This window comes from Schistocerca piceifrons, chromosome 2 (assembly GCF_021461385.2).
Source record: "Schistocerca piceifrons isolate TAMUIC-IGC-003096 chromosome 2, iqSchPice1.1, whole genome shotgun sequence".
NCBI lineage: Eukaryota > Metazoa > Arthropoda > Insecta > Orthoptera > Acrididae > Schistocerca > Schistocerca piceifrons.
Window position 1 is genome coordinate 186,637,524 of NC_060139.1, and position 24,432 is coordinate 186,661,955.

At 45.2% G+C, this 24,432-nt stretch overlaps 1 protein-coding gene and 1 pseudogene across 1 annotated transcript in view; one reads left to right on the plus strand and one right to left on the minus strand.

Annotated features, from left to right (window-relative positions):
• The window catches only part of LOC124777130 (CD109 antigen-like), a 217,837-nt gene that overhangs the window by 49,830 nt on the left and 143,575 nt on the right, over nt 1–24,432 (plus strand). The window lies entirely within an intron of this gene.
• LOC124778262 lies at nt 16,390–16,506 on the minus strand (annotated as a pseudogene).

Genomic DNA, 24,432 nt, shown 5'->3' on the forward strand with positions numbered 1-24,432 from the left:
ACACAAACTATTCCCGATTTTCGACCTTCTTAGGTCTATTTCAACGGGGCCATTACGCCGCCAGCATAGTTGGCTTTTTCGTTAACGTTATTAATTTAGACGTGCTAGTGAGTGTAATGAAAGGAAAACGACTTTTGTAAACGTTACGCGAAAACCGATTACGTTGACAATTCGATCCAAACTTAACCCTTACAAGCACAGTACAAAGGGTACTAGGACAGTTTTGCAACACAGCTTTATTTAATTTTTTCGAAGTAATTTCCGCCACATTGAGTACACCTCTCGTCCCCCGAAACCGATCCATAAACCAATTTTCCCAAGTTTATGTATGGAGTAAGGCACACTCGTTGTCCAAAGCCCTCGTCGCTTGAAAACTGCACTCCTTTCAGCTTCATTTTCACTTGCGGGAATAATGCAAAGTCACAAGAAGCAAGATTTGGATTGTAAGGAGGGTGCTCAAGAAGTTTCAGTCCTGTACCCCGCAAATATTTAGTGCTTGCTTTGGCGCGATGAGGTGGAGCTTAGTCGTCATGGCGGAACCAAGTGTCCATTCTTGACTTCTGTCGCTGGTTCTTCAAAGACTGGATGACTTTGGGCTGGCACTGCTCAATGTACCACTTAGCTGTGACTGTTTTCTGTGTGTCCAAAACAGCACGCTCCACAATACCACTCGATATGAAAAAAACAGCAATCGTTTTCTTCTTTACTTGTCGGGATTTTCTGACAGCTACGGGTGTGTCATCTTCAAAGACCCAAACCTTGTTTTGAGTCTTAGCCGGCACGTCACAATAGTACAGCCAAGTTTCGTCACCTGTCACAGTGTTATTCGCATACTGAGATTGTCCCTTAGAAAATTTCTGTAACATCTTCTGGCACCAAGTCACACGTCGTGTCATCTGCTCTTCCGTCAGTCTATGCGGAACCCAGAGGCAACAGTTTCTTTACTTGCAAATGATCGTGCAGAATCGAACGAATTGCTGGTGCATTTAGCCCTAAGAATCCTCTATCTACTTATAGGTTGTGTTGTATTGTATAGTATTGTATTGAACTGAACTGGGGACCTAGATACGAGGGAGAGGCTTCGTCCCCGCCGTAGCCCTCAGTGGTTCACAACAGGCTACAGCAGTCAACTCACCCCTCCGCCGCCCCACACCGAACCCAGGGTTATTGTGCTGTTCGACCCCCAGTGGACCCCCCCCCCCCCCCCCCCCCCAGGAACGTTTCACACCAGACGAATGTAACCATAAATGTCTGCGTGGTAGAGTAATTATGGTGTACGCGTACGTGGAGACAGTGATTGCGCAGCAATCTCCGACATAGTGCAACTGAGGCGGAATAAGCGGAACCATCCCGCATTCGCCAAGGCAGATGGAAAACTTAAAAACCATCCATAGACTGGCCGGCACACCAGACCTCGACACTAATCCGCCTAGCGGATTCGTGCCGGGGACCGGCACGCCTTCCCGCTCGGAAAGCAGTGCGTTAGACCGCACGGCTAACCGGGCGGGCTGCTTATAAATTACTCGCCTGTCTTCTAGAATTTTCCTCACAACATCAATGTTTCCTTCCGTAACTGATGATCGTGATCTTCCCGTTCTTTCAGTGTCCTCAAGTGTGAAATTTCCTCTTTGGAAGTCTCTGTACCTGCTGAATACAGTTGTACGATGTGGACAAACAGCACAGAATGCAAGAGTCATTCGGTAAAGCGTTGGTCTGTGTTTAACCAAGCGCGAAGTTCTACCGCAAAACTGCTCGAATCTCACTTCGTGACCCCCACGCCGTAGCAAGCTCTTCAAAGTAACTCAGCTAGTGAACGACTACCCACGGACTTGGCACAGCTGTGGCAATGCAAGTATGAAATGTCCAGAACACAGCAATACTCAGTGTTAAAATTCACAAAATTGTTAGGTAAATTTTACAAAAGCGTCAATTTTACAATGTCTAAGTGCTCGGCTAAGCAGGTGGCATATTAAGACCAGTCAGTGAAGACCAGAAAAAGTCTACTGTGGGAAGTAATTCCTGCAGTTGGAAATAAATATCTGTACCGTGGTAGGAGGGAGTGCCACGAAGAACGTACAAGAAACCCTGACCAGTGAGGGATGTGTGTGGGGATGAATATGCATTTGAATGTCATTTGTGTACGTTTTTCTTGAATAACTCGAAAGCTACTGCCCCTAGCGAAAACGTATCCGAGTACAAGATTAACTACATTAAATTTCCCGCGAAAAGTTCCTGTTAATTTTTTCTGTAGTGCGGATACCGAGCGAGAGAACATGAAAATCTCGCGCGTGGTTTTTGAAGGCCAGATATGACATTGCGAACTGCATATAACGACATCAGTAGGGGCGGCTGAATCACCCTGTGAATTTCTGCGGATAATGTGTGTGCAGTTGGCTAGTTGCTGCCTTAGTTTACGAAATAGCAGCTCCTTTCTGACTGGGTGTGGCGAGGAGGGGGACGAGGAAGAAACTCAGAGTTGTAATGCCCGCCTCTGCGTTTTCTTTTATTTTTCTCCACACCCGTTTAGGAGTTCTGTGCACGTGTAGGTCCCCGCGGCTGCAGCTGCTGCTGGCGCCTGTATTTCTGTCGCTGCAGGCTGCAGTTGACTGCGCTGACTGGGTAGGGGGTGGGGCAGGCTGATAGTAGCTGCGGCAGTCAGCGCAATCTGACCGCCTGCCCAGCCTCCCAGCAGAGTTGTACGCCTCCACACAGATTACGCAGATACCCAGGCGCTTAGCACGTGCAGTAATGTAGCTGGCTTACACGCGTTAACCACCACTCTTGGGCAAGACGCCGAACTGCGCCGATGTCCCAAATACAACGAAGGGCAGCTATTCAAACGGCCGCCCAGATCAAGCTTTTCCGTGGTTTTCCCTAAACGCTTAAGGCAAATGCCGGGACGGTTCTTCCGAAAGAACTAACAAAGTTCCTTCCCCAATCCGAGTTTGTGCTTCGTCCCTAACGACTTCATCATCGACGGGACGTTAAATCCTAATCTTCCTCTCTGTAGATACCGGGTGGAGCGCGGTAAATTGTATTTTTAGAATTTACGTTGTGGCGGCACTGTTGGTCGAATAGACGGGAGAGTGGGTGTGGTTTATAGTGACCGTCGGGAAGATTGTATTCAATTGCCGTTTAGTAGCGACAATGCAGTGGACACGTGAGGTGCGTTCGGTTGCAATACACCTTTGACTTCAGGTAACCCCCAAAGAAAAAAAAAAAAAAAAAAAAAATCACGTGGGGCTAAGTCCGGTGATCGTGCGGACCAGTTGAGGTCCCCAAACCGAGATATAAGCCTTCCAGGAAACGTTTGCCTCAAAAATTTCTCGAATTCCGACTCGATCACTGCAGTGCAGCGTGATTTTCGCTTGCGGTTTGCAGCACCCCCAAGCGGACGTGTTCATGGACTGTAATCAATTTTAAATTGGGTAAATGCGTTCAGAACAACAGGGGATGTGCCATCTGTACGAAGAGGGCCTGAGAGAAGCGTTACAACACCAGAAAATGTCGAACGAGTTAGAGCAGCAGTACTGCAATCTCTGAAACGCTCAGCTCGGAAACACGCACTTGCTCTTGGCATTTCAAGACGTTCTCTCCACCGGATTCTTCAAAATGAACTGAATTGTGCGTGTGCGTGGTCCAGCAATTGTCAGTACGGGATTATGTAACAAGAAGAACATCTTGTGAAGACATGCTTGCAATCATACCCTGTGACGCACATGTGTTCTTTTGTGCTGAGGCACATTTTAACCTCAGTGAGTGTGTAAACAAACAGCATATGCGGTACTGGAGCGCACGAACTCCAGCCAAATTCACCATAGACCCCTGCACTGAGATCACTTCAGTATGGGGTGCACCATATCACGAATAGGCATCATTGGCCGGGCCCTTACTTTTTCCAGGAAAATAGTCTTGCTGTAACTGTGAATTTGGATCGTTACTTAACTACGCTGCAAGAGTTTTTCCAGCGGATTTCGAGGCTTTTTATAGGCTACATGGTTTCAACAAGACGGTTTCACTGCATACAAAGCGGGCATTAACCTGAATTTTTTGAGGCAAACGTTTCCTGGAAGGCTTATATCTCGGTTTGGGGACCTCAACTGGTCCGCACGATCACCGGACTTAGCCCCACGTGATTTTTTTTTTTCTTTGGGGGTTACCTGAAGTCAAAGGTGTATTGCAACCGTCCCAGCCCCCTGGAAGACCTACAGAACAATACTGAGGCTGAAATTGCAAGAAGACATGCTTGAAAGAGTGCACGAGAATTTCAGAAAACGACTGCGGCAGTGCGTGGATTATGAAGGTAGACATTTGCCAGACATACTGTTTAAACCATGTAATGAAAACTACCATTATTCTCCAGTATGAGGAAAACAAAAATGTAACTTCGTAAGTGTTCATTATTTTCTTTATTTCATTCCCAAGTCAGCCGTTTATCGTGCTCCACCCTGAACATTGTGCTGCTACCTATTTTTTTCGATTTCCTGCGCTGTGTTCCTCACCTCCTGCCTCCCCATACATCGGTCGTTGTTACAAGTATCCGCCTTCAAGGCACACTTTGTGGAATAGTTCTCACAGCAATTATAGACAGTAAAAATTTTTTAAATATTGTTGACTGCTTGCAAAAGTATTAAAGAAGGCCCTGTTGGTTATTTACCAGGTGTTGTAATTAAAGTGCAGCTACTCACAGAGGTCCATCGTATGGCTGCGAAACTTGGTGTATATGTTAATGCGTTAATGCGGAACCGATTTACGCTTGAAAAAAAAAATTATTTCCAGTTTTGGCCGTCAAGTGCAAATCCGGCGCTGTGAATGAAAGAAGGACGTGTAGAAATATTTCCATATCCAATTAGGAGCGGGACGTCGGCGGAAGAGGTCATCATCTGTTCCGCGTACGTACCAAGTTTGGCTACCGTACGGTACTGACAGTCCACACTGGACCTCAGTGAGGAGCTGCACTTTCATTATAACCGGCAGTTACTGTGAACCCTACTCCTTGACTTCCGGAACGCTTTCGATACAACGCTGGCTACTAAGCTAAACTGCTTACGGCGATGATGAATAGGAAGGGGGGGGGGGGGGAGATGATAGTTCAGATTTACAATGAAATGGCAGGCGGTTTTGTCAGAAAGTATCACTGTTGTATAAAATATTCTCGGATTTTTTGCCGCTTCAGTTCTGGGTGTAACCTTAAGCTTTCGACGTTTACCACCGTCGCTTTCGTCAGGAAAACTGACTGACGTGGCTGTTGCTGTGATGGCCTTACTTCACCCACGGAAGACTTCTGACTGGTTGGCGTATGTCATCTCAACGACATGCTACCATAGATGGCGTCAACGTCTGCGCTTCTGGTGCCACTTCTCTCGTAGGAGCGTGAACAGCTCGGCAAATTTCGTCGAGAGCTCGTTTCCACGCACCACTAACAATAAGGTTATATCCGTTGTCCCTGTTGAAATTGTTCTCGAACTTTGTAATTTTATACGGACTCCTCCCCGAGAAGCCGCCCGTGGGCTACATAAGGCCACCACCGCGTGACGATCACGCTGATGGTAACCCCGTCCAAAGCTGAAGGTTTTACCCAAAACTGAGGCGGCAAGAAGTCCAGGAATGATTTATACAAGAGTGTCGCCGCGAGAAACTTCCTTCTCGTCATTCGTGGATCAATATTGGTAAATGGGTCTCTTGTATCGACTGTAAAATAAAAATCTGCATTTGGGCTACACAGGATGGGACAGCCCAAATGTGTCCAGAATGAATGAATATATCGAGATGCGGTTTTCGCCAAGTTATAGTGGACAATAATGGCGAATTTCCTGACATCCACAAGTAATTTTTATCGTTTACAGTCGCCGAATTACGACACCTACTTTGTCTTTTTCTAATGGAGCTATACTTCTTTCTGTGCCATTTGTAAGAAGCTTCAAAGAGAATTTAAACGTCGTAACATGTTTGGGACTTGATTAAAGCATCAAGGTGACAGCGCCGCAAACTACTGTCCCGCAGTCAGGAGCAGAGGTTCGACACATTCCGCCCTATTGTACCAAATGTAAGCAATCAAGTAACTCAGGTACGGTTCGTGTGTTTACCAGTGCGCTAAAGCCAATGGTCTGTGTTGTTCTGTTGCAGCTTTCAGTAACTTGCTCGTAAAGATATTGAAACATTCACAGTGTGTTAGACAGTCGAAAAATGAATTTAGTTTATGGCGAATGTCGCCAAACTGTTAGAGGAGCGGTGCAGTTGTGTGCTGAAGAGTATACGGATCATTCCAAGCACTCACGATCTCTCTTTGCAAACATTATTTTTGAAAAAAAGTTCTAAAAACGGGAAGGGTGGAGAATAAAATACGCCAAAGAAAAAGAAGAGCAACTGATGAAAGATATGAAACTCACATTTTAGCAGCAGTAACACTGCAAATGTCACTTGGAGCTATCCCTGAAGTACTAGAGGCATCAATCAAACGAATGTTCTGCGAACATTGCATTCCATCGCATTTCATACACTTCATATTTCGCTGCATCTACAGCTTCCTGGCAATGACTCGCAAAATTGGTTACGGTTCTCCGAATGTAATCCACGGAAAGTAGAAAGTGATCTATACAAAATTTTGTTCAAGGAATAAGCATCGTTTACAAATCATGCGCAACTCGGTATTCCCAATGTGTGAAAAAAATGTTTTGTGCCAACAGCTGTACAATTTTATTTATTCTCTACCGGTTTAGATACTGATTACCATCTCCACAAAAGATAATAATGCACACTTCGTCTGCCAAATTTTTGACGAACTGATGTACATTATCATCTCCTGTGAATATGGTAGCTAGTAACGAAAGCGGTAGAGAATAAATAAAATTGTACAGCTGTTGACACACAAATTGTTTTTTTCGAAATATTTATCGGCTGTAGATGAACACTTGAAGAAAGCTTTGCTTTCTAATATGCACTAATCTTCAGATAAAAATCCACGTCGACTCAAAGAAGTGGATAAAAACAACGCTCTTGGTTCGTCAATGTCTGGTGCGTAACTTACAAGACCCGCATCATTGGTCCTTGTTGTGTTGATGGGAATCTAAATACAGTCAAGTATCTCGACATCCTAACATGTGCTGCTGCGGTAGTTGTTGGAAGACATCCCACAGGACATATGGCAATCACTGTGAAACCAACATGACAAATGTTCCACCCATTCCGCACACGTAATGACTGACCCTCTCAAGAAAAAATTTGGAGAGCAGTGGAACGATCAAGAAACGCAAAATAGTCTGCACACTCACCAAACTTAACGCTCCCATACTTTCATGGGGGGGGGGGGGGGGAATAAAACAAGATGTCTATTAAGAAACAACGACGACTCCCGAAATACCTTATAACAGGGCCTTTGCTGCCAGTAACTCCATATGAAGTTCAACGTGCAGTACCGTTTCTCCAGAATAATTTTATACCGTGTAGCAGCGCTCAAGGTCAACATTTTGAGCATTTGGTATGACAGCCATGAGAATAAACACACTAACAGTACATGAGGTACATGTTTGCTTACATTTGGTATAATAGGGCAGGCGTTTGTGGAACCTCTGTTCATGATAACAGAACAATGGTTTGCGCAGCTGTTATGTTGACACTATTTGATCAAGTCTCATACAAGTTATGTCGGTGAAGTTCCCTTAGAAACTTCTTACAAATGCCACAGAAAAAGTATGTAGTTTCATTATACACTCCTGGAAATGGAAAAAAGAACACATTGACACCGGTGTGTCAGACCCACCATACTTGCTCCGGACACTGCGAGAGGGCTGTACAAGCAATGATCACACGCACGGCACAGCGGACACACCAGGAACCGCGGTGTTGGCCGTCGAATGGCGCTAGCTGCGCAGCATTTGTGCGCCGCCGTCAGTGTCAGCCAGTTTGCCGTGGCATACGGAGCTCCATCGCAGTCTTTAACACTGGTAGCATGCCGCGACAGCGTGGACGTGAACCGTATGTGCAGTTCACGGACTTTGAGCGAGGGCGTATAGTGGGCATGCGGGAGGCCGGGTGGACGTACCGCCGAATTGCTCAACACGTGGGGCGTGAGGTCTCCACAGTACATCGATGTTGTCGCCAGTGGTCGGCGGAAGGTGCACGTGCCCGTCGACCTGGGACCGGACCGCAGCGACGCACGGATGCACGCCAAGACCGTAGGATCCTACGCAGTGCCGTAGTGGACCCCACCGCCACTTCCCAGCAAATTAGGGACACTGTTGCTCCTGGGGTATCGGCGAGGACCATTCGCAACCGTCTCCATGAAGCTGGGCTACGGTCCCTCACACCGTTAGGCCGTCTTCCGCTCACGCCCCAACATCGTGCAGCCCGCCTCCAGTGGTGTCGCGACAGGCGTGAATGGAGGGACGAATGGAGACGTGTCGTCTTCAGCGATGAGAGTCGCTTCTGCCTTGGTGCCAATGATGGTCGTATGCGTGTTTGGCGCCGTGCAGGTGAGCGCCACAATCAGGACTGCATACGACCGAGGCACACAGGGCCAACACCCGGCGTCATGGTGTGGGGAGCGATCTCCTACACTGGCCGTACACCACTGGTGATCGTCGAGGGGACACTGAACAGTGCACGGTACATCCAAACCGTCATCGAACCCATCGTTCTACCATTCCTAGACCGGCAAGGGAACTTGCTGTTCCAACAGGACAATGCACGTCCGCATGTATCCCGTGCCACCCAACGTGCTCTAGAAGGTGTAAGTAAACTACCCTGGCCAGCAAGATCTCCGGATCTGTCCCCCATTGAGCATGTTTGGGACTGGATGAAGCGTCGTCTCACGCGGTCTGCACGTCCAGCACGAACGCTGGTCCAACTGAGGCGCCAGGTGGAAATGGCATGGCAAGCCGTTCCACAGGACTACATCCAGCATCTCTACGATCGTCTCCATGGGAGAATAGCAGCCTGCATTGCTGCGAAAGGTGGATATACACTGTATTAGTGCCGACATTGTGCATGCTCTGTTGCCTGTGTCTATGTGCCTGTGGTTCCGTCAGTGTGATCATGTGATGTATCTGACCCCAGGAATGTGTCAATAAAGTTTCCCCTTCCTGGGACAATGAATTCACAGTGTTCTTATTTCAATTTCCAGGAGTGTAATAAGACAAAGTAGGTATCATGATTCGATAACTATAAATTGTAAAAATTACTTGCAGACGTCAGAAAATTCGCCATGTTGTCAAGTGTAACTTGGCGAAAATCATACCTCGATATATTCGTTCGTTTACATGTATCTGGGGTCGTCTTTCTTAGATTCTTCATCTTGTATGAATAAGTATTTTAGAATTCAGTGTTTAGCTTATTACGCATAACTTAATGGCAAGGTAACACGGAAGAACGTCCGTGACTGGGGGGCTAATAAACTAAAGACAGTGAAGATGGAAATGGCCTTTCAATTGAGTAATGATGTGTACAATAAAAGATCTATCTCCTCTCCAGCAAAGTTAAAGCATTATGTTACAGTAATAAAATCAGGATGTTTACATGATTCGAATGCTGGGGCCAATAATACACAACGCCGAGTACAGGGACAGAAATAATAAGGATCTGTACGCGAAAACTGAACAACTAAATGTAATGCGGAGGCGGCTTAGAATGATTATTTACGGTCATCTGGTTCGGATGAATGAAAACCGGATAGGTAAGATGATTTTTGAACGCTTCAACCGGGAAAAGATCTCTCTGGTTCAAGGCTCCAAGAAATCGGACATGACCTGAAAGAAATTAAAGTTGAAGAACATGCAGTTCTGAGCCGAGATACGGCTAGAAATAAGGTTTTGGATTCCCATCTCCAGAGAAAACCAAAAAAGAAAACTGGAGCAAAGTTACGTATGTGGTCCATAGGAGAAACAAATCGAGGAAAAAATAAAACGTTTATATTTTGTCATTGTTCAAAAATTCAAATGGCTCTGAGCACTATGGGACTCAACTGCTGAGGTCATTAGTCCCCTAGAACTTAGAACTAGTTAAACCTAACTAACCTAAGGACATCACAAACATCCATGCCCGAGGCAGGATTCGAACCTGCGACCGTAGAGGTCTTGCGGTTCCGACTGCAGCGCCTTTAACCGCACGGCCACTTCGGCCGGCTTATCATTGTTGTTAAAATCGTATGCATCTGTGAAAAGTGATACGTATGTAATATTTGCGCGCGTGCGCCGGAGGAGTAAAGGTACGTTTACATTTACGCAGCTTTCGCGCGTTCTAGGTGCAAGAAGACGCATGGAGCGGTGCAAAGTGATGGGTGACTGATTTGTGCGCACGGGCCACGGAGCGCAGGTGTCCAGACGGGGACACACGTGCAACAGTCGTGCACCTGTCCGTGGTTCTCTCCGTTTGGTGCTGTGTTTTATAACGTCTCATTGCAAAAAGATTCAGTTTGTCGCACATACCCCCAGCACGTCCGTGTTAGCCAGCGTATCGAATTCATCAGAGCAACAATAAACATGTCCAGACGTTTCAGACCCTTCCCAGTGGCCCAGACTGCGAGCTCTTCAAACGAAGAAAAAAGCAAGCATTAATAATATAAAGCGAAGGACTTTACATCTTCGTTCTAGGTATGAATGGAATCACTCAAGCGCACATGTGGAGAAAGGGGCCTGCACCTATACACGTGCCTCTACTTGCGTACGGGGCAAGCAAAGGCTCACGACAACTGTGTGCAAGACGCACAGGTGCATTAGCCAGTAACGGACTGTAAGCCCCCCCCCCACCCCCTCCGGAATCAAACCCAGGGTCTGCGCCGCAGCAGAGCTCAATATAGACCAGTGGGGCCGTGGCGACAGAAAGTGTACAACTGGGAGCAACGGCCAGCAGGACGACGACTCTGGCATGCAGCGGGGCACGGCACAGCGGAGGCGGCCCAACGTACCCTCTGGTCAGCTGTTAGGCTCCGCCGTTAAAAAGGGCACAGCGACTTGCCTCTTTCACTTATACACTCCCCTCTCACCTCTCGATATAGACTGATAACCAGAGATTAATACTGAACACTGTAGCAGCGCAGGAACCATACTCCTCTGCCGGTGAAGTCCTAGTGAATTTCACCTGTTGTTTCTACCCTTTCATGTCACTGTATCACGCGGAAACGTCATATCTGTAATGCATAGGTTTCCTAGCGATGTCAAAAAATTGGCTTCGTATCACTGCGTTACGGATGAGGAGTAAAAGCTAAAGTGACTCCATTTTTTTTAAGTCCACGTGGCTTGGGGCATACCATAATATATAATCCACAATGAAGGTGAAGTCTTCTGCCCATTGTGCAGATCCATTAGTGCAAGCTCAGCGTTGTCCAGTCCTCGCAGTTTTCCGTCTATATTTTCATAGCTGCATACAGTGCTGGTATCTCGCTATCCTCAATTAGCTGGTATCTTCTTCTTCCTTTGGTCCTCTTTCCAGCCACCGTTCCTTCTTATGTACCTTTATTATGCAATCTCATCTCATGCAGCGTCCTAGCCAATTCCTTTCTCTCTTTTCATTTGCTTACAGTATTCGTCTTTTCTCATTTACCATGTGTGTGAAAACCTCATTTCTTATCCACTCCACATTTTACATTTTTATGCAAATTCAAATGTCACAAGGCAAACTATTTCTTCTCTCTGTGTAGCAGCGTCCATATTCCGGCGCTATACAGGATAACACCCCCTAAAAACACTTTTCCTTAATTTTTAGAAATGACATCGTGCAACGCCTTAAGTATTCCTTAATAAGCGGCCGGTTTCGGTCAAACGTCATTTTCCAGCACAGCATGGGTTGAAAGCAATTGTTACATTGGAGTATAGGGAGCTAATATGGTTACACATTGTTACTTATTCTGTGCCAATAAGCATGTTTACTTCCTATATAATTTCGAGTTAGTTTTCTGACATTGTGCTTCTTTTTGACGTCCCTGTATTCTAATGTTAACTCTTGCCCTCAACCCAAGCTGTGCCGGAAAATGGTTGACCTAAAACGGCCGCTTATTAAGGGGGACGGGGGGGGCATTCGTAAAAAACACACTCCATTTAAAAGATAAACCAAATCCACAGTTTTTAAGATAAGGCAATGAAATTTTGTCCTACGCTTTACATGAAAATAATACATTTGCTGTTAAATACCTTGCATTATATATATTTAACTTTTTCTGGAATTTAAAAATTTTATTTTCAAAAAATAATACATGTACCTTTTTATATTGTAGTTATTTATTTAATGGACCATAGAATAAAAACTCCAGTGAAATATTTTTTTTTGTGATAGCTATCTTGTTTTATTTCTTGTCATGTTAATGGTATCTTCCAGTCTAGGTACCGAAACTGTCAACTGCATCCACTAATTTATCAGAAATTTTCTCTTTTATCTTATTGGGTTTGCCTTGTATAAACCATTACCTTCACATTTGTCAATCCCTCACAGCTTCTGTTCAATTCTTTTAACATGCTGTTAATTGCCTTTGCATTTTTACATAGCAGTATCCCATCGTCATGTGCTCCATCATTTACGGAAATACAGTGTGATCACACAGGGAACGTAGAAGTCAGTGATGCTGAGGAATCACGTTAGGAAATGAGATGCTGGAAATACTAGACCAGTTCCGATATTTGGGCTGAGTCTGAAAAATTAGAGAGCTTATCAAATGGAGATACCAAGAGAAGCTTTCCTGAAAAACGAAAATATGTAAACGGCAAATACAAATTTTAGGGCTAGGGAGATTTTTTCTGAAAGTATTAATCCTTTGTGCTGCCGTATATGAAAGTTAAACGTGGATGATAAACAGAACAGACAGCTTTCGAGTTGTGACGCTAGGGCATAATGCTAAAGATTAGATGGGTGGGTCGAATAACTAATGAAGAGACACATATTCGAAGTGCTGATAAAAGAAATTTATGCTGTAATTGGAAGGAAAGAACGGATCAGTTGGCAGGGCTCATAATGAGGCATCAGCAAAGATTCGATTTGGTGATGAAGTATGGGGGGCGGTAAATAATATAGAGGGAGACCAAGCCGTCAATGCAGTAAGCAGATCAAAGTGAATCGTAGTATCAATAGCTGTTTAGATATGAGAAGACTTGTATAAGATACAATAGCGTGGAGAACTAGTCTTAGAACTGTTAAGAACAAGAAAAGCTATTCACGCTTCTACATATCTAGGTTTTGGAATTTATTTAGCAGATGAGTCTCTCCTGTTACCGCGATTAATAATTTGTTCCAATTCTGCCCTGGATATAAATGATGCATTGGCCAGGATATGGTGAGAAGCAAATCCTGATATTATGTTCACGCTATACACTCATGAGCAATTGAATGACAAGTAGCTACCATGTGGCAGAGAATGCTACCCTATTACCTCGGAGAAAGGAATTGTTCGATGTGTCAAGTGACTGGAAAAAGTGTCAGACCATGTAATGACTGACTGGTGTGACTCATAAACACGGGGTCGGCTAGACACGCTAAATACTGCATCTGAGCCCAGCCGGATCGTGCGTACTCGATGCATGGGCCAGCCCATCTCAGGCGTCGTGCAGGCCCTGGACTTTCCACGTTCCTCCCTGTCAGGGGTTATAATCTGAGTGCCTCCAATGGAGAATAGCTGCCGTCTCCAGAAACAACTGCTGTCTGCTACAGCGCATTAAACAAGCGGATAGCCGGGCCACGGCGCAGCTAGTCATTCGCTATTTCAATAGTGGACAACAGCCGGTGGACCGAACGACGTCTTCCCTATGGTCTACAAAAGCCACGACTCCTCACGCTGACTTCTGCTCATCAAACCCTCCGAGAGAGGATGTGAACCAACATTTAGTCTACCCTCTCGAATAACCTGTAAGGAGGCTGCCGTGTTTTAACTTTCCTATACACATCCCCTTGCCCAATGACACACTGCGGAGAGGTTTACGGTGTAATCTAGAGAACAGCGGGTATCAGGAACACTTTGCTGGTCAAACATTATCGATGAAATTTTCTTCTTTTTCTTCTTCTTCTTCTTCTTCTTCTTCTTCCTCCTCCTACTCCTCCTCCTCCTCCTCCTCCACCACCAGCAATACCGAGCGAGGTGGCGTAGTGGTAATACTGCGAGAACACTAAGAAAGCCTGTAGTATTGGTGCTCAGCCAGGTGAGTTGCAGGTGCACAGAGAGAACGCTGGTTAACCCGCCAGATAGATGCTGCATTACGCCGAGCAGAATGTCCCGCGCAAAACGATTTTAAAGAAACTATTCTGTAAATTTTGTTTCGGATATTGTAGCTTCATTCATCAGCTTCATGTTGAACTTTTGTAATATTTCGAAATAAAATTACACTCCGCAAACCAGTCGAGCTATTTGCAATGAAAAATAGGAGTCACAAAGAGTTTATGTACGGTGCATGTTAGGTCATACTTTACTGTGTTTAAAATGTAGCTAACGTATTGCATTTTTCTTTAAACATGGAAGGGCATCTACATGTATTTCCAGTCTGAAGGAAATGGATTGTATGTAGCGCACTCACTTCTGCCCACGCACGCAGTGTAACAACTGTTAACTATATACAACACCCATCTTAATCACATAAGCTGTTCAAGATTTATAAACGAATATTTGGCAAATTGTAGCACACAGAGAGAGAAGTATTTTTTCGTGTCGTTAACGCGCGATTCTTTTTTGTCTACTGCGATATACAAAGTAAGCACAGATCTTTTTCAATGGAGAAATGTAATTTTTAAGGCCATTGGAAGTTGGCGAAATGAGAATTGGCGTGCGTTTGCAGCAACGTAAGTGAAGAAATAACACGTTATGGTTCAAATGGCTCTGAGCACTTTGCGACTTAACTTCTGACGTCATCAGTCGCCTATAACTTAGAACTACTTAAACCTAACTAACCTAAGGACATCACACACATTCATGTCCGAGGCAGGATTCGAACCTGCGACCGTAGCGGTCGCGCGGTTTCAGACTGAAGCGCCTAGAACCGCACGGCCACACCGGCCGGCAAATAACACGTTAATTTATGTACTGACAAAGAGCTTTTTCGTGAGCTATTAATATGTTGCAACTTCATTAGCATGTTAGTGAGTTGAAGTAAACTCTGCAGTGTTGTGGTAAATGAATAAAATTTTAACATTGCGAGATCAATGTTGTTCCACATAACTTCCCTCTGATGACGTACCTCGTCCTTACTGGTACCTATTCTTCGTGAAGTGTGAGATTTGTGTATCAAGAGCCTAAGACCAGTGCGAGAAACTGTGATGAGTTTGTCTACAATTAAGTGTTAGATAAACATTATCAAAGGAACCACCGAGCCTAACATCTGCATCCGACAGAGAGATTAGCATAGTATCACTTGTCTTTACTCTGAGACAATGCACAGAGGTTTATTAGAATTCAGTGCAGGGCATGTCCACAAATCTGGTGATCAGTGCATGCGACCTCCTCTCCCCTTGCCTATCAAATACTGGAAATAAAAATTCCTTCCATTGCCAGGATTCAAACCGAATACTTCACTATCCCTGATAAGGGCTATACGTGTACGGGGTCTTATGTCACCTCAGCTTTGGAGGCATATTTTGCTGTGAGATGACTGTCTAGTAGAGTTACGCCTCAGTTTGCCGATTAAGTATCACGTTTTGTTGTGTACACAAGACACTGTGTTGGTAACGCCGTCTAGCAGAGGGCAGTGAGCAGCGGCGCAGGGCATTTATATCGCGGACACGCTTCGGCATCCGTTGTGGGCCGTCAGACAGTGATAGAAGTAACGGACGGCACAATACTGTACAGTATGCCGCGCTAGAGCAGTAACGGTCAGTCCGTTAACGGAAGCCCAGCCCAGCTCAACGCAGCGCAGCGCAGCGCGGCACGTCTCACGTCTGCTTAGCCTTGTATGTGCAGGCGGATGCAGGCGTCAAGAAGGCCTGTGCACAGAGAGACACATGGCCGTGGCTGGCATGTTGAGCAGGGGAAGGCGGGGGGCGGGAGAAAGGCAGCGTCCGCTGGACCCAAAGAAAGAAGGATGTAGCCGTGGCGATGTCCTTGTTTCTCACATTTAGTGAGACACGAGATACCATTCGCAACTGAATTGGGCAGACCTGCCTTTTGGCAAGTAAAATACCCTTTTTCCCGATTCCTGCAAACAATGTATGCAGTTGAACAGGCAGATTTGCGTAAGGCATTAGACACCGTACCACATAGTCGAGTACTATAACCAAGATACAATAAAAGCACTCCGTCGTCAGGCCACGAATGGCTTACCAGGACCATCCGAGCGCCGTGTCATCCTCCGAGGAGGATGCGGATAGGAGCGTGGCGTCAGCACATCGCTCTCCCGGTCGTTATGATGGTATTCTTGACCGAAGCCGCTACTATTCGGTCGAGTAGCTCCTCAGTTGGCATCACGAGGCTGAGTGCACCCCGAAAAATGGCAACAGCGCATGGCGGCTGGATGGTCACCCATCAAAGTGCCGGTCACGCCCAACAGCGCTTAACTTCGGTGATCTCACGGGAACCGGTGTATCCACTGCGGCAAGGCCGTTGCCTATAACCAAGAAACGATCATAAGGAATATCTTCCCTAATATATGACAGTTTGGACGAATATTTGACTAATACAACTCAGTGTATTACACTGGTCGGCAAATGTTCCACAGACACGAAAGTAACATTGAATGGCCTCAATGAAGCGTACAAGGAGCTCTAATGTTACCAATATACACTTACGAGCCAAAGAAACTGGCGCAACTGTCTAATATCGTTTAGGGCCCCCACGAGCACGCAGAACTGCCGCCACACGACGTGACATGAACTCGACTAATGCCGGAAGTTGTGCTGGAGGGAATTGACACCATAAATCCTGCAGGGCTGTCCATAAACCCGTAAGAGTACGACGGGGGGGAGGAGGGGGAGGAGGTGTCTTCTGAATAGCATGCTGCAAGGGATCCCAGATACGCTCAATAATGTTCATGTCTGAGGAGTTTGGTGCCCAGTGCAAATGTTTCCCAGAAGAGTGTTCCTGGGGCCACTCTGTAGAAATTCTGGATGTGTGGGGTGTCGCATTGTCCTGCTGGAATTGCCCAAGTCCGTCGGAATGCACAATGGACATCAATGGATGCAGGTGATCAGACAGGATGCTTACATACGTGTCACTTGTCAGACTAGTATCTAGACGTATCAGGGGTACATATCACTCCAACTGCAGACTCCCCACGTCATTACAGAGCCTCTACCAGCTTGAACAGTCCCCTGCTGACATGCAGGGTCCATGGATCCACGAGGTTGTCTCCATACCCGTACACGTCCATCGCTCGATACAATTTGAAACGAGACTCGTCCGACCAGGCAACATGTTTCCAGTCATCAACAGTCCAATGTCGGTGTTGACGGACCCAGGCGAGGCGTAAAGCTTTGTGTCGTGCAGTCATCAAGGGTACACGAGTGCGCCTTTGGCTCCGTAGCCCATGTCGACGATGTTTCGTTGAATGGTCCGCAAGCTGACACTTTTTGATGTCCCAGCATTGAAATCTGCAGCAATTTGGGGAAGGGTTGCACTTCCATCGCGTTGAACGATTTTCTTCAGTCGTCGTTGGTCCCGTTTTTGAAGGATCATTTTCCGGTCGCAGCGATGTAGCGGATTTGATGTTGTACCGGATTCCTTATTTTCATAGTACACTCGTGAATTGGTCATACGGGAAAATCTCCTTCATCGCTACCTCGTAGATGCTGTGTCCCATCGCTCGTGCGCCGACTGTAACGCCACGTTCAAACTCACTTAAATCTTGATAACCTGCCATTGTAGCAGCAGTAACCGATCTAACAACTGCGCCAGACTCTTGTTGTCGTATATAGGCCATGCTGAGCGCAGAGCTTTATCCTGCCTGTTGACATATCTCTGTATTTGAATACGCATGCCTAAACCAGTTTCTTTGTCGCTTCAGTGTATAAGGGAAGTAAAGCGCGTAGATGCCGACTTTTCTTAAGCGGCAATTCTAAAGTCAACTGAAGAGTACTGAAATCCATCACGATGGAGGCTAATCACATCTATAACCAACATTTGGCTTGTGACACAGACGCGTCGCTGACAGAGAATTCCGAGCAGCTCGCAGTGAAGTTTCCGTGGCAAGGTCACGCCCGTTCCCAACAGTGACGTGCGGGTACTCGGTGGGTTGACGGCACAATGAATATTCCACGTACGTGGGCACTCTGTCGCGCAGTCTGGCCACTGACCTTGGAAGGAGTAGCTGACGACTTCAGCATAGTGACAAAGAGCACATCTATACTGGGCAAGTAACTTTATCATGTGTGGCGGATGGTACTTCACGTACAACAATTGTCAATTCAATCTCCCTCTCCCCCTCCTCCCCCCCCCCCCCCCCGTCTCGACCCCTTCCACTCCGTTGCGAACAGTACGTGGGACGAACGACTGTTGGGAATTTTATCTTCTTGGTATTTTCGCGACATGCGAGGGGCATTCCAACACAACGGGCAGTTCGGTGAATAAAAAATAAAAAAGCTCTTGAGAAAAGGTTTTTATTGACCGTAATGTTTTACTGCATATCTACTTTCGTAATCGCCCATCATATCTACACACTTTCTGTAACGTTGCACCAGGTTCTTCAGCCCCGCTGCGTAGAAGTCTGCCGCATGACAGTTGAACCAGCTGGTAATGCCACTTTTGAGTTCATCGTCGTTTTGAAATATTTGTCCACCCAGCCACTTTTTCAAATGCAAGATGAGGAAATGGTCGCTTGGTGCAAGGTCGGAACTGTACGGAGGGTGCTCAAAAAGTTCCCAACGGTGAACTTGAATCTTCTCTTTGGTTTTGGCAGCGGTGTGAGTGCGTACGTTGTCGTGAAGGATTATACCAGACGACAGTTCCCATGTGGCGTCGATTTTGGATCGCACGTCTCAGTTTGCTTAGTATTTCACAGCTGTAATTGTTGACCCACAGTGCGTGAACTCAATCAAAAGCACGTCCTTTTCGTCCCAAAAAACGCAAGCCATCCAAAAAACGATAAGCCACCATTTTTCGATTTGAGAACGGAGATTCCTTAAACTTTTTTGGTTTGGGTGAACCTGAATTGCGCCATTGCATTGACTGTTGTTTTGATTCTGCGTTGGCGTACGATATCCACGTCCATCGTCCGTTACAATGTGGGAAAACACATCATCTCCACCGTGTCTATAGCGCTCCAAAAATTGTCGTGCGCTATGCACTCTTTGCTCTTTTATGCTGACCAATGAGCAGTTTTGGACTCCACCTTTTGTGATAGCCAACCTATTCAGTTACAATCCTGTAAATTAAAGTTCGAGCAGCAATTTTGAAATTCAGTAGCCAGACCACTCATCGTAAATCGCGGATCACTTCGAAGGTTTTGGCTCTCATGCTCAACGGTGTCGTCGGTCTAAATACTGGAAAATACTGGACCTGCCACTCCGCTGTTTATCGTGAACATCTGTGCGGCCATTTTGAAATTATCAACACCATTTGCGAACTTTGTTGTCACTCATTACTCCAGGTCCATACACTGGGCATAACTCTTGGCGGCTTTTAGCAGCTGAACATCGTTTTGCCAGTGAAAATCCGATCACACCGTGCACTTCGCAGCTGGCGATTGGTTCGGCCATTACGATCTGCTCTCATCGACTGGCAATCAAACCAAGGGCGGCTCAGCGGTGTCAGAGGTTGTCAAGGACGTCGTTTTTTTGCACACTGCACTGTAAATCGTCATTTTCGACCGCGAAATGTGTGTAAATGTCAAATGCGGCGGACAAATCGCACGTCTTCTTCTTTAAATATGATATTTAATCTGCCATTGGAGGTTCATAAAGGTTTAGAATTCATTGGAATTTTTTTTATGTAACGTTTATTGGACCACAGGGACTGTTCTTGGTTCAAATGGCTCTGAGCACTATGGGACTCAACTGCTGTGGTCATAAGTCCCCTAGAACTTAGAACTACTTAAACCTAACTAACCTAAGGACATCACACACATCCATGCCCGAGGCAGGGATTCGAACCTGCGGCCGTAGCGGTCGTGCGGTTCCAGACTGTAGCGCCTTTAACCGCTCGGCCACTCCGGCCGGCGGAGTGTTCTTACTGAGCTCTGTGTAGCTTTATTTCCCATCATTTAAGATGGTGTCGGATTCACTTGCTTTCCTGGATGAGTTTTGTGTGCCTGGGAAGGCACAGAGAGTTGTATTTGGGACGAGACAGGCAGAGTGTACTAGCAGAGAAAAGAGCGGCCATTAGCCATCAGCGCAGACCGGTCGGTGCCTCAGGTATAGTCTTCGCACAGGTCGGGACGCTACGGGGGAAGTGGGCTATTGTGTAGTTTTACATCGTAGCCCAGCCCAGCAGCCAAACTGCGAGCAAGCAGCAGGAGAGCGCCGCTTATGCATGTTTGAAGATAACCATCAGTCACTCGAAAGCAAATAAAAATCAGCAGATGCAGCACCCAAAGAAAAATAATTTGCTCTATTTTTCTGTGCGAAACAATCTGTGACTTCGTGTGGCGTAAGACGCAATGCACACATGATAAAAAATCCTTACAGCTTTGCTATGAATCGTGGAGATGGGCTTTACTTTAAAGAAAATCGTTTTTGCGAAATCAAACTCTGATTACTGACAGAGACTGCACGACATAAGGAGCCTCTAGCTATTACAGAAGTCTCTCATTGCAAAGAAACTAGATCTACATCTACATGGATACTCTGCAAATTACATTTAAGTGCCTGGTAGAGGGTTCATCGAACCACCTTCACAATTCTCTATTATTCCAGTCTCGTATAGCGCGCGGGAAGAATGAACACACATATCTTTCCGTACGAGCTCTGATTTCCCGTATTGTATCTTTGTGATCGTTCCTCCCTGTGTAAGTCGGTGTCAACAAAATATTTTCGCATTCGGAGGAGAAAGTTGGTGATTGGAATTTCGTGAGAAGATTCCGTCGCAACGAAAAGCGCCTTTCTTTTAATGATGTCCATCCCAAATCCTGTATCATTTCTGTGACACTGTCTCCCGTATTTCGCGATAATACAAAACGTGCTGCCTTTCTTTGATATTTTTCGATGTACTCAGTCAGTCCTATCTGGTAAGGATCCCACACCGCGCAACAGTATTCTAAACCGAGGACGGACAAGCGTAGTGTAGGCAGTCTCCTTAGTTGTTTTTTTTAATTCCTCCGAAACCTTCTCCATCAATATGAAGGACAAGAAAGTATTGTAAATGAATTTTTATATCCTTAATAAAGTATTCCAAATAGTTTCTTCCAGATTCACAAAAAACGGATCTCTTTCTCTGAAAAACTCAACTGCACGCTACTATGCCTCAAATAACAATGTCCCAGCGCTGCCCAACTGACTGACAGGTAAGTCAGCCACAGATAAAACTAAACACAGTGTCAAGGATCTTATTCACTATTTATGAAATGCGTTCATTCATCTTTGTCGCACTACATTAAAGGTGAATTACAAGGGCTGTTCAATAAAGAATGGTCATAATTTTTTGACAACATATCTTTACTCATCGTCATAATTTTGATGGTTCTTCTCAAAGTAGTCTCCCATTAATGCGATGCACTTGTCCCAGCGTTTCTGCGTCTTCAAATACTTGCTGGAAACCATTTTTTTGAGAGCTCCTTCAAAAACGCCTCCGCAGTCTTCGCCACTGCATCTGATGATTGATAACGCTTCCCACGAAGGCGTTTTTCATGTTAAGAAATAGAAAATAGTCACATAGAGCTAAATCCGGATTATAGGGAGGATGAGGGATGCACTTCACGTTGATTTTTGCAAGATATTCAGCAACAAAATTGGCAGTATGCGACCGCGCATTATTGTGCTGCTGCATCCAGCTTGCTTCACGGAAATATGGTCTAGGACATCCCTGTAGTATCGTCCAGTTACTTGTGTGTACGTGCAGGTACAACATGCTGATAAACCATTCCATGAATATCAAAGAATGAGATGACCATAACTTTCCCAGCAGAATCAACTACTTTTGCTTTTTTGGAGGTTGATGATGGAGATTTCCACACTGGGCTTTGCTGTTTGCTCTCAGGATTAAAATGATGTAGCCAAGTTTCATCGGCAGTTATTACATTTGAAAGAAACTCCGGATCTTCCTCTAACATCAACTTTAACTGCCTGTAGACCTGCACACGAATGTCATTTTGTTCGGGAATCAACAGTCGTGGAACCCATCACATACAAACACGTGTCTACATCTACATCATTACTCTGCTATTCACAATAAAGTGCCTGGCAGAGGGTTCAATGAACCACCTTCAAGCTGTCTCTCTACCGTTCCACTCTCGAACGGCACGCGGGAAAAACGAGCACTTAAATTTTTCTGTGCGAGCCCTGATTTCTCTTATTTTATCATGATGATCATTTCTCCCTATGTAGGTGGGTCCCAACAGAATGTTTTCGCAATCGGAGGAGAAAACTGGTGATTGAAATTTCATGAGAAGATCCCGTCGCAACGAAAAACGCCTTTTTTTGATGATTGCCACTCCAATCCACGTATCATGTCTGTGACACTATCTCCCCTATTTCGCGATAATACAAAACGAGCTGCCCTTCTTTGTACTTTTTCGATGTCATCCGTCAGTCTCACCTGATGCGGATCCCACACCGCACAACAATATCCAGAATAGGGCGGACAAGCGTGGTGTAAGCAATCTATTTAGCAGACCAATTGCACATTCTAAGTGTTCTGCCAATGAATCGCAGTCTTTGGTTTCTTCTACCCACAATATTATCTATGTGCTCGTTTCGTTCCAGTTTAGGTTATTTGTAATTGTAATCCTTAAGTATTTATTTGAATTTACAGCCTTCAAATTTGTGTGACTTATCGCGTAATCGAAATTTAGCCGATTTCTTTTTGTACCCATGTGAATAACTTCACACTTTTTCTTATTCAGGGTCAATTGCCACTTTTCACACCATATAGATATCTTATCTAAATCATTTTGCAAGTCGTTTTGATCATCTGATGACTTTACAAGACGGTAAATGACAGCACCATCTGCAAACAATCTAAGACGGCTACTCGGATTGTCTCATATGTCGTTAATATAGATCAGGAACAATAGAGGGCCTATAACACTTCCTTGGGGAACGCCGGATATTACTTCTGTTGTACTCGATGACTTTCCGTCTATTACTACGAACTGTGACCTTTCTGAGAGGAAATCACGAATCCAGTCGCACAACTGAGGCGATACTCCGTAGGCACGCAGTTTGGTTAGAAGACGCTTGTGAGGAGCGGTGTCGAAAGCCTTCTGGAAATCAAAAAATTTGGAATCAGTTTGACATCCCCTGTCGATAGCACTTATTACTTCATGAGTATAAAGAGCTAGTTGTATTTCACAAGAACGATATTTTCTGAAACCGTGCTGACTATGTGTCAATAAATCGTTTTCTTCGAGGTACTTCATAATGTTCGAATAGAGTATATGTTCCAAAACCCTACTGCGAATCGACGTTAGTGATAATAGGCCTGTAATTCAGCGGATTACTCCTACTTCCCTTTTTGGGTATTGGTGTGACGTGAGCAATTTTCCAGTCTTTAGGTACGGATCTTTCTGTGAGCAAGTGGTTGTATATAATTGCTAAATATGGAGCTGTTTTATCAGCATACTCTGAGAGGAACCTGACTGGTATACAATCTGGACCGGAGGCCTTGCCTTTATTAAGTGATATAAACTGCTTCGTTACTCCGAGACTTCGTCTTCTTTGGTGAAGGAGTTTCGTAAAACAGTGATTAATAATTCTGCTTTAGTGGCACTGCCATCAGTGACTTCACCGTTGTTATCGCGCAGTGAAGGTATTGATTGCGTCTTGCCACTGTTGTGCTTTATGTATGACCAGAATCTCTTTGGGTTTTCTGCCAGATTTCGAGACAGAATTTCGTTGTGGAAATTATTAAAAGCATCTCGCATTGAAGTACGCGCCATATTTCGAACTTCTGTAAAACTTTGCCAATCTTGGGGATTTTGCGTTCTTTTAAATTTGGCATGCTTTCTTCGTTGCGTCTGCAACTACGATCTGACCAGTTTTGTGTACCATGGGGGATCAGTACTATCACTTATCAATTTATGTGGTATGTATCTCTCAATTGCTGTCTATACTATCTCTTTGAAAACTTTCCACAACTTTTCTACACTTACATGATCAGATCGGAAGGAGTGAAGACTGTCTGTTAAAAAGGTGTTAAGACCATTTTTATCAGCTTTTTTAAATAGATATACTTTGCGTTTTTTATGGTTGTAGGTGTTACGGTATTCAGCCTAGCAGCAACTGCCTAGTGGCCGCTAATCCCTGTATTCGTCACAATACTCACTATTTGTCAAGGATTATTTGTTGCTAAAAGGACAAGTACGCTGTCGCAACCATTTACACTTCGAGTGGGCTCATGAACTAATTGTTCAAAATACTCGTAATTTTCTGAGAAAGCATCCAGTA